Source organism: Ursus maritimus, unplaced genomic scaffold (genome assembly GCF_017311325.1).
Source record: "Ursus maritimus isolate PB19 unplaced genomic scaffold, ASM1731132v1 scaffold_35, whole genome shotgun sequence".
Classification (NCBI taxonomy): Eukaryota; Metazoa; Chordata; class Mammalia; order Carnivora; family Ursidae; genus Ursus; species Ursus maritimus.
In genome coordinates, this window is record NW_024426119.1 from 5,991,610 (window position 1) to 6,008,029 (window position 16,420).

Genomic DNA, 16,420 nt, shown 5'->3' on the forward strand with positions numbered 1-16,420 from the left:
AAATGCAATGAATCCCAGAACCTCCAAATATAGGAAAAGATGCTCTTCAGGAAACAGCTGGCTTAGTGTCTGCCTGAGAAATGGAAATGTGTCTGAAAAACTTGCACAAAGTGGGACGTTCACAGGTGCCACTCTGATTGCAGAGCCTTGCTACTGACGTGTGGATCCTGGAGGTTTACAGCGTGGTCCCTGTGTAAAAGACTTCAGGCAACAGCGAAGAGCGAGGCCGGGGGTAGCCAGCCTGGGCTCCGTGCGGCAGGTATTGCGGCCCCAGTCACAGAGGCAAGCTTAGGAAGCTGAGTTAACACCCAGCAGGTGCATCCAGGCATTGTGACTGGGCTCGCTTCTCCCATGTCGTCTCCCAGGAAACAGACTCGGTGACCCGGTCCTTTTCTCCGTTTCTAATTTCCGCCATCAATGGCCAGTGATTATCTAAATGGGATTTCTCAAGTATGTCTTCAGTGCATTGAGGATGAAATAGCAAGGATAAAGCATTTTTGAAGCATGAACTACCTTCCGTATAATAATCAACTATCTCAGTCATTCAGCGTGTCATCTGTTACCCATAAGCAGTTCCATATGCATCGGTTTGTATTTGAGACACAAGACTGTTGAGCCGTAGCACCCATTTGGTAACAGCGGGCACGTGTTTTAAACATGCTTCATGTTATTGCCCTATAATGTCTTGCCACAGAGCATTCTTTTCTAAGAGTACAATGCTCTTTGTGAATACCACCTCATTAATCCTGGGAGAGGCAGAGACAATCACTCTCCCCACATTTTACCAATAAGAAAACAGAACCACTGAGACATTCAGAGTGAGCCAAGACGATATGCAACTACTTAACAGCAGGATGGTGGATGAATTCTTGGTTCTGGCCGAGCCGGTGACTTTACATCCTGCCCCACCCACCCTAGACCAACATGTGAAGCACTAACAGATTAACCACCTAATATCCATCCTTAAACTTTATATCCTGGAGCCTTGCAACCCTCCAGAATCTGTTCAGGGCACTGCCGTTACAGAAGCTACTTTCTTTTTCAGGCAGGTGTCATGCCTTTGAGGCTCGAGCTCCAGCTTCCAACCACACTCGCAAACAATAGGCTCAGTCATGGAGGCTCTGAATTCAAGGTTATGGACTCTTGTCAGCATTTTTGTGGCTGTCTTGGACACTCACAGGGCTCTGGATGGACCAGGCATGTTGACTTAGCATAAGTCTCAGCTTTTAAACTATTCAAAACAGCCCCGTAAAACTTAGCACTGGCCCATGACTTGGGTTGTTGTAATTAATGTTGGGTTTTTAATAAGTTCTGTTTGTTGGTATTTTGCAATTCTAGAATTCCGTACTTTATGTTTCAAAATGAAGTTAAATTTTAAGAGATTCTTTCCAGTCTTGAATATCTTAAATATTACTGTTGCTGCCCATGGTGCCAAAGTTTTAGTATGACTTTTTTCAGGTTTTGATCTCAGGATGACGGCTGTCTACTGCAGCTTGTGGAAAAGCAAAAGAAATGCATGCAGAAGACATCTGATCTGAAATTCTTTGGTGGGTTACTGTGAATCTGATATCTATGAGAAGCGAGCCACTTTCATACACATTCCAATTTTTTTTTCTCTCAATTTGGAGCATTACCGTATCTCTAATGTAACTTTTCCTTTTTTTTTCAGTAAGAGAAACAAGGAATTAGAAGTCCCTATGATGGATAAAAGCAATGAAAACTAGTGAATTGGTCAAATCAATCTCCCTCTTATTCTTCTCTTGTCCTCAAGAAATTAATATCTGCAGCATTTCTCAGTCTACTCAACCATTGGGGCCTATGAACAGACAAAATAATTAATTAGTCCCTTATCACAGAAGTCCTCGTCACATTGTTCCAAAGCCACAGGCATATCCTTATTTGAATGTTTGTTATGGTATTAATCATTGAACTACAAAAGAACCACTTGATGCTAGTGCCTAAATTCTAGTGCCTTAATGCTGTGCACGAATGCTTGCAACTGTTCAACGTTTTGCCTGTACGTTAGTCTTTAAAAATACTTAAGATAATCTAAAGCTAAAGAGAGAGTAGACAGGGTTGAGATGACTTTGATATATGACTTGTGCTTGCTTACAGCAAAATTGAAGCAATAAAATTGGACTCTATACCCAGGTCTTCTTTCTTCAAGAGTCTTCGAACTTGTTAGTCCCAGAATTACTAGCCGCCTGTCATGCTGCCTAGAACACTGAATGACCACAACCAATACGTGCTGACCTTCTCAGAAGTCTCTTCGGGGGAGGCCAGCTAACCGTGCTCAGGAAAAGGATTTACTTGAGGATGCAGGAATCCTCTCTCTCTCTCTCTTTACATTTTCCTCTTTCCATTCTACTTTCCACAAAACATTCAGGGTGTTCAGAGGGCTGAGTGTTAAAGGTGGTCCTGCTCAGGTCTATTTTATTCCCAGATAAAATAGGGGTTTCCCAAAAACATGATTCTACCAGATTCTTAATAACTCAAGAGTCATAAGAGTGGAACGAAATCTTATATTGACAATGTGTAATGAGTCTTAAAATGTAATATCCTGGGAAAAAGGAAATCAATGATTTAAAGTCAATCAAAAATGTAAATAGCGGATATTAGTGATAATGGGAATTAGGATCAGAAAACCTGGGGCTCACGTCTCAATTCTACCACTTTTTAAATATGTGAATCTGGACAGGTTATGTATCCTGAGTTTTAGGTTGTTTGCGAAAAATACGAAAGAGTTACCTTCACAGAAATTTTACAAGAATTAAAGAGAAGACAAGTTTCGTGTACTAAACTAACCTAATCGATGTTGCCAAATCCAGTGATCACTTTTTAGTTTTCATCTACTTCACCTACTAACAGCATTTGATCTCATTGGCCCCCTCCTCATTCTTGAAATACTTTCTTTGCTTGCCCTCCTGAAAACCAGTCTCTTGGGTTAGTGTTATTTCACTTCAGTTGGCTGATTCTTCTTAATCCTCTTTGCAGCTTCCATCTCATCTTTCTGGCATCTTAACTGTTGAGTGTTCCAGGGCTAAGGAGGAAGGATGCCCGGCACAAGTAGGTTTCCAGAGGATAAAGTCAAGCTCCTCAACCATTCAGAATGAACAATGGGTCAAAATCAGCTCAGATGCAGGCAGAAGAGCTGGCTGTCCTACGGAGAGGATGAGGCTCTGCCCATAGGTAGATGACTGCTGAGCTCCAAAGGTTAAAGTAGTGGGATGTGTCCATATGGTCTAAATTCGCTGGAATAATTCTCACTCAAGATAGTCTGACCCACGTGGATAAGTATCATAGATTTGACCTTCATTCAATTAGGAGGACTTAGATGCATGTTACTCCTCCAGCCCGGAACCAACAACAACGAAAACAACAACAACAAAATCTCAAAGATTTTCTCTTTCCAAAGGGTTTATGTCAAATTTACAGACTCAAAATTGGGGAACTGAATTTGGAATTGGAGTGGTGGCCTGGGCAAGAGGGTAAAGGCTGTTCAGCCTGGGGACCCTGAACTAGATGATCCTTGAGGTACAGCAATAAAGCTTGGACATGCACGGAATGTGTGTTGGGCAGCAGAAATGGGAGGGCGGCAATACTGGTTTGGGTAGTAGGTTTCTTTTTTTTATATATAATAATATTTTTTTATTATGTTATGTTAGTCACCATACAGTAGTACATCCCTAGTTTCTGATGTAAAGTTCCATGATTCATTACTTGCATATAACACCCAGTGCCCCATGTAATACGTGCCCTCCTTACTACCCATCACCAGCCTATCCCAGTCCCCCACCCCCCTCCCCTCTGAAGCCCTCAGTTTGTAATGAAAACATATTAATTCTTCTGATATACGGTCCTTCTACTCTGTCTTCCAGGAAGAACTCAGGTCTACAAGTTTTAAAACATTCCCAGGAAGCTTTATCTCCATTTTTAAATTCCAGATAAATAAAGTGCAAGAGAGTAACAGGTCCAACAACAATAAATAAACCAATATTCCCCTTCGTTTTTGCCTGACACCTGAGTGTGATTTACACATGCTGTCTCCATTGATTCCCATCATAATAGGTGTACATTAGTAAGATCCCCATTTTATCATTAAGAAATCAAGTTTCAGAGAATAGTTAAGTGACTTGCCCAAGGTTGCTTAGCAAGTGGTAGAACCATGATGCCAACAGGCAACCCGATTCCATGGCCCCCAGGCTTGCTTATACAATGCTGCTCTGTGTCCTCACTGGCTGAAGCAGAGCTGCGCTGTGATCCCTGACAGCCACTCTTGTCATTGCCATGATGATTAGTATGCTTCATTTAAATATATATGAAAACTGCAAAGGAACAGATACACCACTCTGTTAAAGGTGTGTCCATTATGATGCAGTCATCGGCCCTTTTAGTATTTTCATTGCCACAAATCACACATTATATAACTATTACCAAGCTCCTCCCACCAAAGCCTGTTAAAGACCTCGCATTTCATCACTAACCTGTCTCCAAGGATGTCTCCAACCATTTACACCTTGTTCTAGGGCTGCGTTTAACATCAGCAATTATAAGGAATGGATACCACTCAAACTGTCCTTAAATCTCTTTATAATGCAACCAAACAAAACATCAACTTGATTGAGAGCTCCAGGACATTGGTGGAGAGCTATTGCTACTTGTTTTTGAGCTTCAAAGATTAATAGCTGAAGTACTCACCATCGCAAGAGAACAAAAATACATACCAGCTGCTCAGCTTTGCCCAAGTCTATGGACTCAAGATGAAAAGAATTAGACCAAGTATTACAGTAATCAGGCCTCAAGCAAGCAAAAGCCTGGCTCAACATTGAGAAGATCCCACTGAAGGGGCAGTGCACTGCCATGCTCTTGGTGATTGGACCTTTGGCATGGAAACATCTTGTAAGAGAGCAGTAGTAGGTCACCAGCTGGGAAATGGTGTTAACCTTTCTTTTTGCTAGGCTTGAATTTCACTGTTCATTCTTGCCTGTGAATTTGCTCCCCTTTCCACTAAGCATTTCTTGTTCTCTCCTCTCCATATTCAAAAATATGGACCTAATTTATCCTCCTCAAAGGCTTCTGCAAGTTACTATACACCACCCCCTAATATAACAGAACACACTCACACTCACACACACACACACACACACACACACACACACAGAGGCACTCACAAACCTGTGCTTGCACTCAGATTTCATCTTGACTCGAGGCTCCTCCTACAGACAGAATGATATATTCTCAGAGTGAGAAGACACTATGAGAAGGTTATCTAAACCAATTATCAGCGGGAGAAACTAATTTGTCTGTGTTTGCACGCTTAAGTGTTCTTGCCGTGCTGCAGGTGTGTTGCACGTCCCCATGTCGGTATAAGCTCTCGGCTGATGAAGAATATTGCTTTCACTACTCTTATATTCCTGTCATCCTTATTTTGCACGACCTAGTAAGCATCCCGCACAAAATAAATATTTATTTTTTTTAAAAAAGATTTTTTATTTATTTGAGAGAGAGAGAACATGAGCAGCGGGAGGGGCAGAGGCAGAGGGAGAAGCAGACTCCCCACTGAGCGTGGAGCCCGACCCTAGGCTCAAACCCAGGACCCCAAGATCATAACCTGAGCCAAAGGTAGACACTTAACTGACGGAGCCACCCAGGTGCCCCCAAAATAAATATTTCTAACTATCTGTTGAGAAATGAAGAGAGAGATGACCACTCAAGACTCTGTTTGGTCTCACTCCCCTGTTCCCCTGTGCCCCCCAAAGCCTCTCCCTGTACTTCCACTCAGCCGTGCTTCTGCTTCCCAGAACCACAGCTCCAAGTCCATCTATGAGGAAGTTGGCATTAAAATGCACAGATGACAAGAGACCACACTGTTCCATGTTGGCCCAGATGCGTGGTAAGGCAGTAGAGGGCACTATGGATTCATGCCTATGGCATTCTCAAATAAACACACAGGAAAGAGGAAGTGGTTAAGTCTTCCACGTTTCTACTTTGTAGTGGGTGTCTTGTCCATTCCTATCGCTGCCATGGTTCCCTCTTTAAATAGTCTCTCCACAGGTTCTTTTTTTTTTTCCTACCTCAAAGCTTTTCAAAAGTTAATACTAATTATTGCAATTATTGCAAAAGATTCAATAAATCAGATATTATTTTAAAAACAATGGTCACCAAAGCCAGAAGTCGGGGTGCAGTCCTTGGCCTCTAGATTTAATTGGCTACCAGGTCCCAAAGATTATATTCCCACATTCTCTCTCAGATTCATTGCTTCTTACTTGGGATGGGGACATACCCCCGAGCAAGAGTGCCCTGCTGAGGAAACTGATGAGGCTAACATCCAGGCAATCCCTGCGGGCCAGACCAGGCGCCCCTGCACCCGCCCACAGCAAGGGGTGCCTTTCTCTACTATGCAAAATGGTCCTGCACGGACCAGCATGGACCTGCTCTAACCACCCTGACTGTAACTGCCTTGTGCCCAGCTCAATTTTCACACTGACCACTATGATAGTCTCCTAACACCTCTGGGACTGATCTGAACTGAGGACCCACATGCACACACACACATTCATAACAGGACAAATTATATACAAATTTACAAATATATCATCACCAAAAGTCAAAGTAACAACATTAATTAAATGTAACCAGAATGCTCTTTCACTGAAATTGAACCTCTTCAGCTCTAACTAGGATACAGAACTAACATCTATGTTGTAGGATCTCTCTAGTTCGGTACCAAACATACCATAGGTTATGTGATGATTCAATACGCAACCATTTTTCCTCTATTAAAAGTTTCCTCAAAACTGTGAAATCACTTGGCCTTTATTAAATTTACCTCTGTTCCTGTCTTATGATGTGGCAACAGTTAGGATAATACTACCGAGAACCAAAAGGATCTTATGTTCAAATGTCTCCTTGGACTTAAAGAAATACCGTGATAGTACTTAGGTAATAAAATAATCCAGAATGTGCTCATATTTTTAAAATAAAAGCAAAAATCACAGAACGCAATTTTAAAAATAGAGCCCAAAGAGGACAAATGGACCATTGTCACTTCTGATTTTTCATATCAAATGACACCAAGTTAAATTCAACTCTGTCCTTAACAGATTTTAATATTAGCTGGCTACAAAAAAAAAACCCTCAAGTTTAGAAAACACTACTTCTCATACTACGGCTTCAGGTTCTCCCATCAGTATATAAGGTAGGGGATATACCTCAGTAGGAAATAAGTAACTATTCTTTTTCCCACTGGACAACATGTGCTATTAGAAAATATCAAATGTCATGTAAAAACTGGACAATCTTACTGCTATTGTTGGGATCCTCAAGTGAGCTCAGGAAACTACAGCCTTGGGGCTAAATCCATTCCTTGCCTTGTTTTGCTTCTTTTGTACCGCCAGAGAGCTAAGAAGAGTTTTCACATTATTTACAGACCGTAAAAAGGAAAAAATGAGGAATAAACTACAGAGGTGGTATTGTGGTTCACAAAGCCTAACATAGTTGCTATCCCGTGCTGCAGAGAGAAGAGTTTCCCACCACCCGAACTGGATGACACCCTCCAAAAAAAGATCGCTAATGAGACTGCATAGCACGAGTGATTCGGGATTTCTCCGTGAATTCGATGTTAAGAAGGAGTCATCAGAAAGAAGATGAACGGAGAAATGTCACCATCCGTGAAGGTTTCTTTTTCTGGACCTCTACATAGTAAGTGGTCATCAGTGAGGGTCTCATGTAGGGCACCTTGTGTCCGGTCAATCTAGCATGTGTAACTGGCCAGCATCTGATAGCACCAACGACTTGATTTTGCTCACAGCCTCCTTCCTTGAACTGCTTGCCTCCATCCAACTCAAACTGTACCACCCAAACCGTTCCGGAGGGCCAGTCCTACGATACCCTGACCGACCTTCCATGGACAGTCAGATCTGCGGCTCAGTCCCACTTCTCTGGCTCTGATCTCAACTCCCATTTGCAATCGCTCTTGACTACGTGGCTTCAGAGCAAGCCATGCACACATGGCAGCACTGAGACCAGCCCATTCTTATGTGACAGTTCTTACACTCTACAACGCAGCTGGGGAGCCCCCGTACTTGCATGAAGCCTGGCCTCCTGTCACCCGGCAACTTGGAAATTGAATGCTCAACCGTGATGCCAGGCTAGGAAGCCAGGGAAACTGGCTCCGTCTGTACAGAATCTCACTTACTTTGTGTTTGGTTTTTGTTTCAGTTTGTCTCATTTATTTGATGGGAGACAGGTCTCTTTTTAGGTTGAAACTAAAAAAGATGATATTCGTTCGGGGAATGTATTCAGGAGCACTGGAGTTCTTTTTTTTTTTTTTTTTTTTTTTTTCTTTCACAGAGAGAGTGTGTGTGTGTGTATGTGTATGTGTGAGTGGGAGGGAGGGGTCGTGGGGGGTGGGCAGTGGGAGAGGGAGAGAGAGAATCTTAAGCAGGCTCCATGCCCAGCATGGAGCTCAGCACAGGGTTTGCTCCCACAACCCTGAGATCATGACATGAGCCGAAATTAAGAGGCCGGCGCTTAACTGACTGAGCCACCCACGTGCCCCAGGAACACTGGAGATCTAAGGCAATCTGAGACAGCGTCTCTTAACTGAGAGCCAGGGACCCCCATCACAATGTTTCTCCGTATTTAGTCCAGCTCATTGAATCAGAATTCTCTTGGGTGCTTGTTAAAATTCAGAATCTTAGGGCCAACTCCTTAATATGTAATGAATCCAAATTTCTGAAAATGGAGTCCCAGTAATATTCTTATGTGTACTGAAGTTTCAGAGCCAATCCATGGCCTATGCAGGGCATCCAGGGGATTTTTTTTTTTTCCCACTGAAATTATTTGCAAAAATTCTCTGTGATGGTTCATATTGCATTTTTGTACAATGATCATATTACCCATAATAAAATTCTCAAAGCAGTTCATGGCTCAAAATGATTAAAAGGAAAAAAATCACCATTGGTTTTAAAAGGAAGTAGGGTTGATTTAGAATATCAAGCTGAAATTTCTCATAGACCCATTTCTTTAACAACTAACAAATCCTAGGACAATTGTTGTCCTTGATCATAGGCCAGGCAGCTCTTCTCAGATGCAGGCAGCTCAGAGCCCCCAACATTTCTATTTTACCCAGAAAAGCAGCTTCAGTGAATTTTCTTTGAGATCAGATTTCATCTGGGATGCACCTGGGTCTGACCTTACTGTTGTCTATTCTAAAATCATTTGCATTCAATGAAAGTTTGTCCACCTCTAGGAGCCACAGAGTTCCTCATAGGATACAACAGGCCCCACCAGCTTCAAACGCATAGAGGAAAGCACAGCTGGGAGGGAATGTGTTTGATAGTTCAGCTCTCATCGTCCGTAATCAGGCCACTCACTTTACCTCCTTGTTTCAGTTCCTCTTTGGTGAAAAGGAATTTTTTTTAAGGATTTTTTTTTTTATTTGAGGGAGAGAGAGAGAGAGCACGAAAGTGTGCATGCAGGGAAGGAGGCTGCAGAGAAGAGGGACAGAAGAGAATCTTAAGCAGACTCCCCACTGAGCACAGAGCCCCACTGGGGGCTTGATCCCAAGACCCTGAGATCATGAACTAGGCCAAAACCAAGAGGCAGACATCCAACCAACTGTACCACCCAAGTGCCCCAAGAATTTTTTTTTCTTTTTTAACATCTTGGGATTCTGTACCCAATTCCAGTATAGTGGGCTTTTTTCCACATCATTAAGCAATTCTTGGACACCAGCTGGGTGTCCTACAATTCAACTCAATTCTAACACTATCTACCTGGAGATAGCATCAGATCCCACAGGTTAAGGGCTCAGTCCCACAAGACTGCTCCCCCTCCCCCACTTCAGAGGCCAGTCACTAGCCTAAGCTGTTACCTGTGCTTCTGACCAAAAAGCTATAGATCAGAGGCTCCAACAACCTTCCTTGGGTTTGATTAATTTGCTAGAGTGGCTCACAGAACTCAAAGACAGTTTACTTACTACATCACAGGTTTATTAAAAAGGATATAACTCAGGAACAGCCAGAAGGAAGAGCTGCGTAGGGCAAGGGGGAAGGAAGAGCTTCCCCGCTCTCTCCAAGCACTCTGCTCTCCCTCCATCTCCACGTATTTAACAACCCAGAAGCTCTGGGAACCCCGTCCTTACGCGTTTTTATGGAGGCTTCATTACACAGGCATGACTGGTTAAATCCTTAGCCACTGGTGATTGAACTCAATCTCTAGCCCCTTGCCCCCTCGCTGGAGGTGCGGTGGGGGTGGGAATGAAAGTTCCAACTCTCTAAACACACTCTTGGTTTCCCTGGCAACTGGCACCCATCCAGAGGAAGCCACTTCGTTAACATAACAATAGCACCTTTATCACTCTCCTCCCAGGAAAACTCCAGGGGGTTTAGGAGCTCTGTGCCTGGAACCTGGAGGAAGGCCACATATGTATCTCTTTTTTTAAGTCACTATAACACACTTCCTTAGTCTACTTACCTCCCAAAGTTTAACAAAAATGACAATATGAAAGTGAGAAAGGTAGAGACTGTTAATGGCTACCTAACTCGTTAATTTTATTAAGGAAGATGGCAAGGCTCCAGAGCTAAAGGGACCTGTGAAAAAAGTTCTTAGCTTGATAAAACTGCAAGGACTGTCACTCACAGGATCTCACTGACCCTTCAAGACAAGATTCTCCAGGGAGAGACAGGCCAGCTGGTTTTAGTAGATTCTTTGGCTCTTAATCCAATCCTTTTCTACTTCACCAACCTGGCTTAAAAAGGAGTGATAAATATGAAATTTCTTTGGGAAAAAGGAAATTATAAATATAATGCACCACTAGTATGACTATCTCACCCATGATTCTGAATATGATTTTTGTTTGCAAATGGAAACAAAGAACCATTAGCCACATGGTGTAATAAACGGAACACCAGACTGGTAATCAGAACGGCCCTAGAGGTGCCCATTTCTCAACAGCAAAGGACGCTTCTGTAGGCCTGTCCTAAATGGAAATTGATTCAGTCATTCATGTTCGCAATTACCTAATCCAAGCAATTATGTAATCTTTTAAAACTTGATTTTTTCATAACCAACCTTCCTATCTACAAACTTGCCTCAGAGAGCCTTTATGATATTTGCTTGAGGTAATACCAAACTTTTTCCCAGTGGACTTCCACTGGGCAATGTCTACTGGTTGGAGAAGAATTGACGCTGAGGTGGCATATAAGATAGTCCAAAAATAATGAAATGCAGATAAACAAAATCTGACCTTACACATTCAAGAAAAACTTCTCACTCATTGAGAAGCTGAGAAGTTTACATTCTGGATTTAACATGTATGTCAAGGGAACCATCTCTTTAAAGTCAAACAATTCTGTTTTGAAGCCAAACGAAACTGAGAAAGGAAGAAAAGCCCTTGGCAAAATTCAAAATTCCAGCTACTCAAAATAAGATATTAACTTATTAGTCATGTGGGAAGCACTGAATATATTTGCTGCTATCACCTTCCCATAAAGCTTTTCCACAAGTTGAGACTGGGAAATGTACAGAAAAGAATAACAAAATAAGCATAGAGACTATTAGGCGTATAAACTCCAGGAAGGTCTCAAACAGAGGATGTAGCAACATACTTCCCAAGCCAGTATGTGTCACTAGAGACAGGGAATATTAAAATGAAGTGAATATTTGAGCGGTTGAAAGGGTCCACTGTATTTATTCTCCATGAGTATCCTTAAAAATCTATAGTTATTTTGAGATTGACTACCAGAAATCACTCCATTTCCCCATCCTCCTCCTCTTCACTGCTACCCAATGCCAGATCTTCTTAAAATATAGTTCATAAGACAAGTAAAATAAGGAAGACGTTCGAGAATTTGCATTCTTCTCCTCCCCCCTTCTGACATAACTGAGTTGAATATATCCTTATGAAAAGTCAAAACTAATAACAGATTTGTGTGGCTCGCAAATGTAATCCAAATCGAATCTATCCCTGAAAGCCAGCTAGTGAATTTACATAGGACGACCCGGTGTTTCATTACTTAAAACAGGAATACAGCAGCACACTGTGTTCTCAACCCTTCCAAAAATTCCAACCAATTTCCCCAAATATCACTAAAAACACTGTGCAATATCTACCTATAAATCACCAACTATCTTATTCTTTGACACTGACTATACTCCTTGGTGGGTATTTTTATGTGCCAGACCAACAGTACTGTACGGTTTTAGATAGTATTACATTCTTCTCCTACAATGCAAAGCATGTACTCTGATATGAAGAAACCATCAAGCCACATAGTGAAGGTGAGCAATGAATATAGATAACATTAGCAAGAGGAGTTTTAAAAGCACAGCAGTTTTAAAAACAGCAAAGAGTTGCTGAGACAAGTTTGACTAAGAGGAGCTGCCTGATGGTAGGCAAAGGCGAGCAAGAAAGAGCTGCTAAGAGAGACACACGGGCACTTGAGGTTTACCCACACCCGAGCACAAGGAACTGGGGACTTCCTTCTTCTCCAGGCACTCAAGTCTCCAGGAATGGTGGCTGGAGACCATTGTCTGAAGGTTTCGATGCAGTCATGCATGATCCCTTCTGACCGCTTACTACTGAAGGCTCTTTTCTGAGGCTCTCAGGCTCACTAGTTTCTTCACAGGTTTGTCCATCTCCTTTTAAAAGGACATATTATTTAATAACGTGGGAAGATTCGGGACGCCTGGGTGGCTCAGTCGGTTAAGTGTCTGCCTTCCGCTCAGGTCATGATCCCAGGTTGCTGGGATCCAGTCCTGCAATGGGCTCCTGGTTCAGCAGGGAGCCTGCTTCTCCCTCTGTCTACTCTGCCTGCTGCTCCCCCTGCTTGTGCTCTCTCTCTCCCTTTCTCTCTGACAAATAAATAAATAAAATCTTTAATAATGTGGGAAGATTGAAGGGGGCTCAGAAGTATAGTATTTCATGTGTTCACAAGCAGAGAAGAAATAAATAGCGGTAAAACCAATCAATAAAGGTTAAAAATAGGATAGTGGATGGACATGCACATGTGTAGATAATCAAAAGTAGGTTGCTATACACCCTAGGGGCAAAGAGTAACCCCGGAGACCTCCATGTGCTTTCTAGGATAGTGAAGAGAACAGACCCTCAAACCAGAAAGAGGACTCAGGCAGTTATATTTGATCCAGGAAGCCATAACCACAAATGATCTTACTGACCCCTTAAAAACAACACAATAATGTAAGTAGTTATTATGGGCTGAATTGCGTCCTTTCACGATTCTTATGTTGAAGTTCTAATCCCCTACAGAATATGACTGTATTTGTTGATAGGGTCTTTAAAGGGGTAATTAAGGTGACATGGGGTCATTGGGTGAACTTTGATCCAATATGACTGGTGTCCTCATAAGAAGAGGAGTTTGGGACACAGACACAGAGAGATGTGACCATAGGAAGACGCAGCAATTAGGCAAACATCTGTAAACCAAGCAGAGAGGCCTCAGAAAACCCCAACCTGTCAACACTTTGATGTCGGACTTCGAGCATTCAGAACTAGGAGAAACTCATTTTCTGTTGTTGAAACCACCCAGTCTGTAGTAGTTTGTTATGGCGGCCCTAGCAGACAAATGCAGGAGGACAGTTAGTATTTCATCTATTTTAAATGTACAAATAGAAGAGATTCAGAAAAATTGAAAGATTTCTCCAAATTTATGTACTATTTTCAGTGCAAAATATAGGATCAGGAACCAGCCTGAACTCCCAGCCTGGTATTCTTTCCCCTACACCAGCATAAGGACACGTGGCCTCCTGTGGCAGCTCTACACATCGAATGCCTTGAAGAGTGGGTTCTGCTTTTATTTCGCAGGGTGAGAAATGTTGAGGCCTTTTTTTGTATATTTCAGTTCTGTGTCTGCAGTTTACCTCCGGCATCAAGGGGCCTCTCAACTTCTTAATATGATTCAGTGGCAAAAGTCTGAAGGATCGAAAAAAGAGGGGATAAAGGTTCCCTGTTACCTATAGCACTCCAGTGTTGTCAATGTTAATTTTAACTAGTGCCTCAATAGTATTTAAAAGAGTTTTAGGAAAGACTATTTTTAAATTTTATTGTGCTGAGTCTCCGCAGTTTTTACATCCCTTTCAGATTTGGGACAGCATGAAAGGAACGGCCAGATGCACCTTCTAGTCTTTTCTACCTGGAAAATCAATGATGGAAAGTCAGCAACAGAAATTGCAATCACGAGGGGCCTATGCGGTAGAGTTGGTTAAAGCTTCGACTCTTGGTTTCAGCTCAGGTCTCAGCTCAGGGTCAGGAGATTGAGCCCCATGTCAAGCTCTGTGCTCAGCTTGGAGTCTGCTTGAGTTTCTCCCTCTCTCTCTCTCTGTCCCTCACTCTCTCTTTCTCTCTCTCAAATAAATAAATAAATAAATAAATCTTAAAAAAATAATAAATTGTCATCATGGTCACATATTATTCCTTCCTACTAAACCCGCAATGAGTATCCACTGCGTGGAAGACGAAGTTCTCGCTCCCGAGCACCGGCACAGTGGGCCCGCACCATCTGGCTCTCACTGACTTTGTCATCTCCACCTATTCCCCGTACACCTCATGCTGTTCGTGACATTTGAGCATTCCCATTTCTCTGAAGATTCCGGACATGTTCTTCCCTCTGCCAGAAATGTGCCTTCATTATATTATGTGTCTGTCAGGGCCCTGTATACCTTTTAAAATCCTACCTCTTGGTCACCTCTTGGTCTTCCCCAAATCTCCCCTCATCCAGCATAACTGACCCCCGTCTCAGCTAACCATACTGCTATTTTGAGGCTTATTCCTTTATCCTGGGTTTAATTTTTTATTTATATGGCTCAACCCACAATGCCGCCTCATGCAGACTATGATCTTTATGAAAGTGGGGACATAGCTTATTCATTTTTATATCCTCAACCCCAGCACAGAGTCTATGCTGGTTTTTTCCCCTAAATGCAGTGAATTTAATACCTCTTTTATTTGATTTTCAGTTCCTTTCATAATTGTTTTGGGAAGGAATACCAACTGGGTCCACAACTGGGGACCTCCACACACTGGTTTAACAAAAGCAGTCATTAATTGTACCTCGATAAGTCAGAACAGTGGAGAACCAAAGTCAATCCGAGAGCATCCAACTCATGCCTCACGGGATCTCGTTGCTCAGAGTGAAGAACCAGTTAACGTTGGTCAACTGGACCATAATAGGGAAAAGAAGAAACTCCTCCAGACACTAAATGTGGAGAGTGATGGCTAAGGCTAAACACTTGAACGTATGTTATGTCAGATCACTAAGAATAGATACAGACAATTTCGTCTTCCGTGTTGACAGACTACAAAATGTAAACAAACACAGACCCCCCGGTTGCTAAGACAACCTCTGACCTATCTCTCTTAAGATCACGCCAGAGATACCCAAAACTTGAGGCAAGGAATTCAGCTGGGGGCCAAAGCTAAGCCAGAAATTTGGCGCCATTTGAATTTATGAGTGAAAAATGCAATGCTTTCTCCAGAACATTCTTCTCATAGTTTGTGACATGGTTCCTTAGCTTATTTTTGGCTTCTGGGACACAAACTTAGGGAAGAGCTCACCAGGGGCTCAATCATAGATGGACACTAAGGAACATGCCTGCACATTTACTAACTTCCTGCCAAATCGGGATTCCCAGCACCAAAACCAGGGTTCCAGGTGACTCATTCATCTAAAATAGGGCTCTTGGGATTTCCCACAGGATCATAGAGCCCCCAGCACACCGGAGTTCGAGGATCTACCCTGATAGCTGCCGGCTCTGACCCCAATACCTCCATGTGGAGAGCAGCAATCAGGCTGTTTCTGTGTCTCTCTCAGTGGAATCTACTCCTGTCTGTCCTCTCTCGTCTAGTCTTCAAGAAGATACCAGAAAGGCAGCTGCATTTGCCCTGGGAGGAAGACATACACATAAATGTCCTTCGATAGAAGAGCTGATTTAAGGAGTCCTGGGCTATATGCAAAAAGATAGCTGGAAGGTGAAGATGAGGATATCCAACGATCTGTAAACACAAACTACTGAAATTACAAAAAGTCACTGCAACCTGAGCTGGTCTGTGGAGAGGGACAGAACGCTGACTAAATGGAGAACAAGTAATGAGAAACCCCTTTCCCTAACCACAGACGAACCTGAAGCTTGCCTGTATCTTATGTAGGTCACCTCAGGGATACACAAAGCAGCTACTCCATACTGCCCGTGTCTGTAGCAGGGAATGGGTCTTTACTACTCTGAGAGCCTAATTTCCATCACAGTGGTGTTGGTAGAATCTGAATATACTCAGAAATTGTCCTAGAGAGAGAGAAAAGAAAATGTTTTTTGCATCTCTGATGACATGCCTTACTTCTTCGCAATGAGTTGTATCCGCTGCTTTAGAGCTTTAGACACTGTGCACTGCTCTCTCTTCCAG

At 42.6% G+C, this 16,420-nt stretch overlaps 1 long non-coding RNA gene across 4 annotated transcripts in view; it reads right to left on the bottom strand.

The window, feature by feature from the left end:
* The window catches only part of LOC121100194, a 236,554-nt gene that overhangs the window by 212,901 nt on the left and 7,233 nt on the right, over positions 1–16,420 (bottom strand). The gene's annotated exons all lie outside the window — the stretch shown is intronic.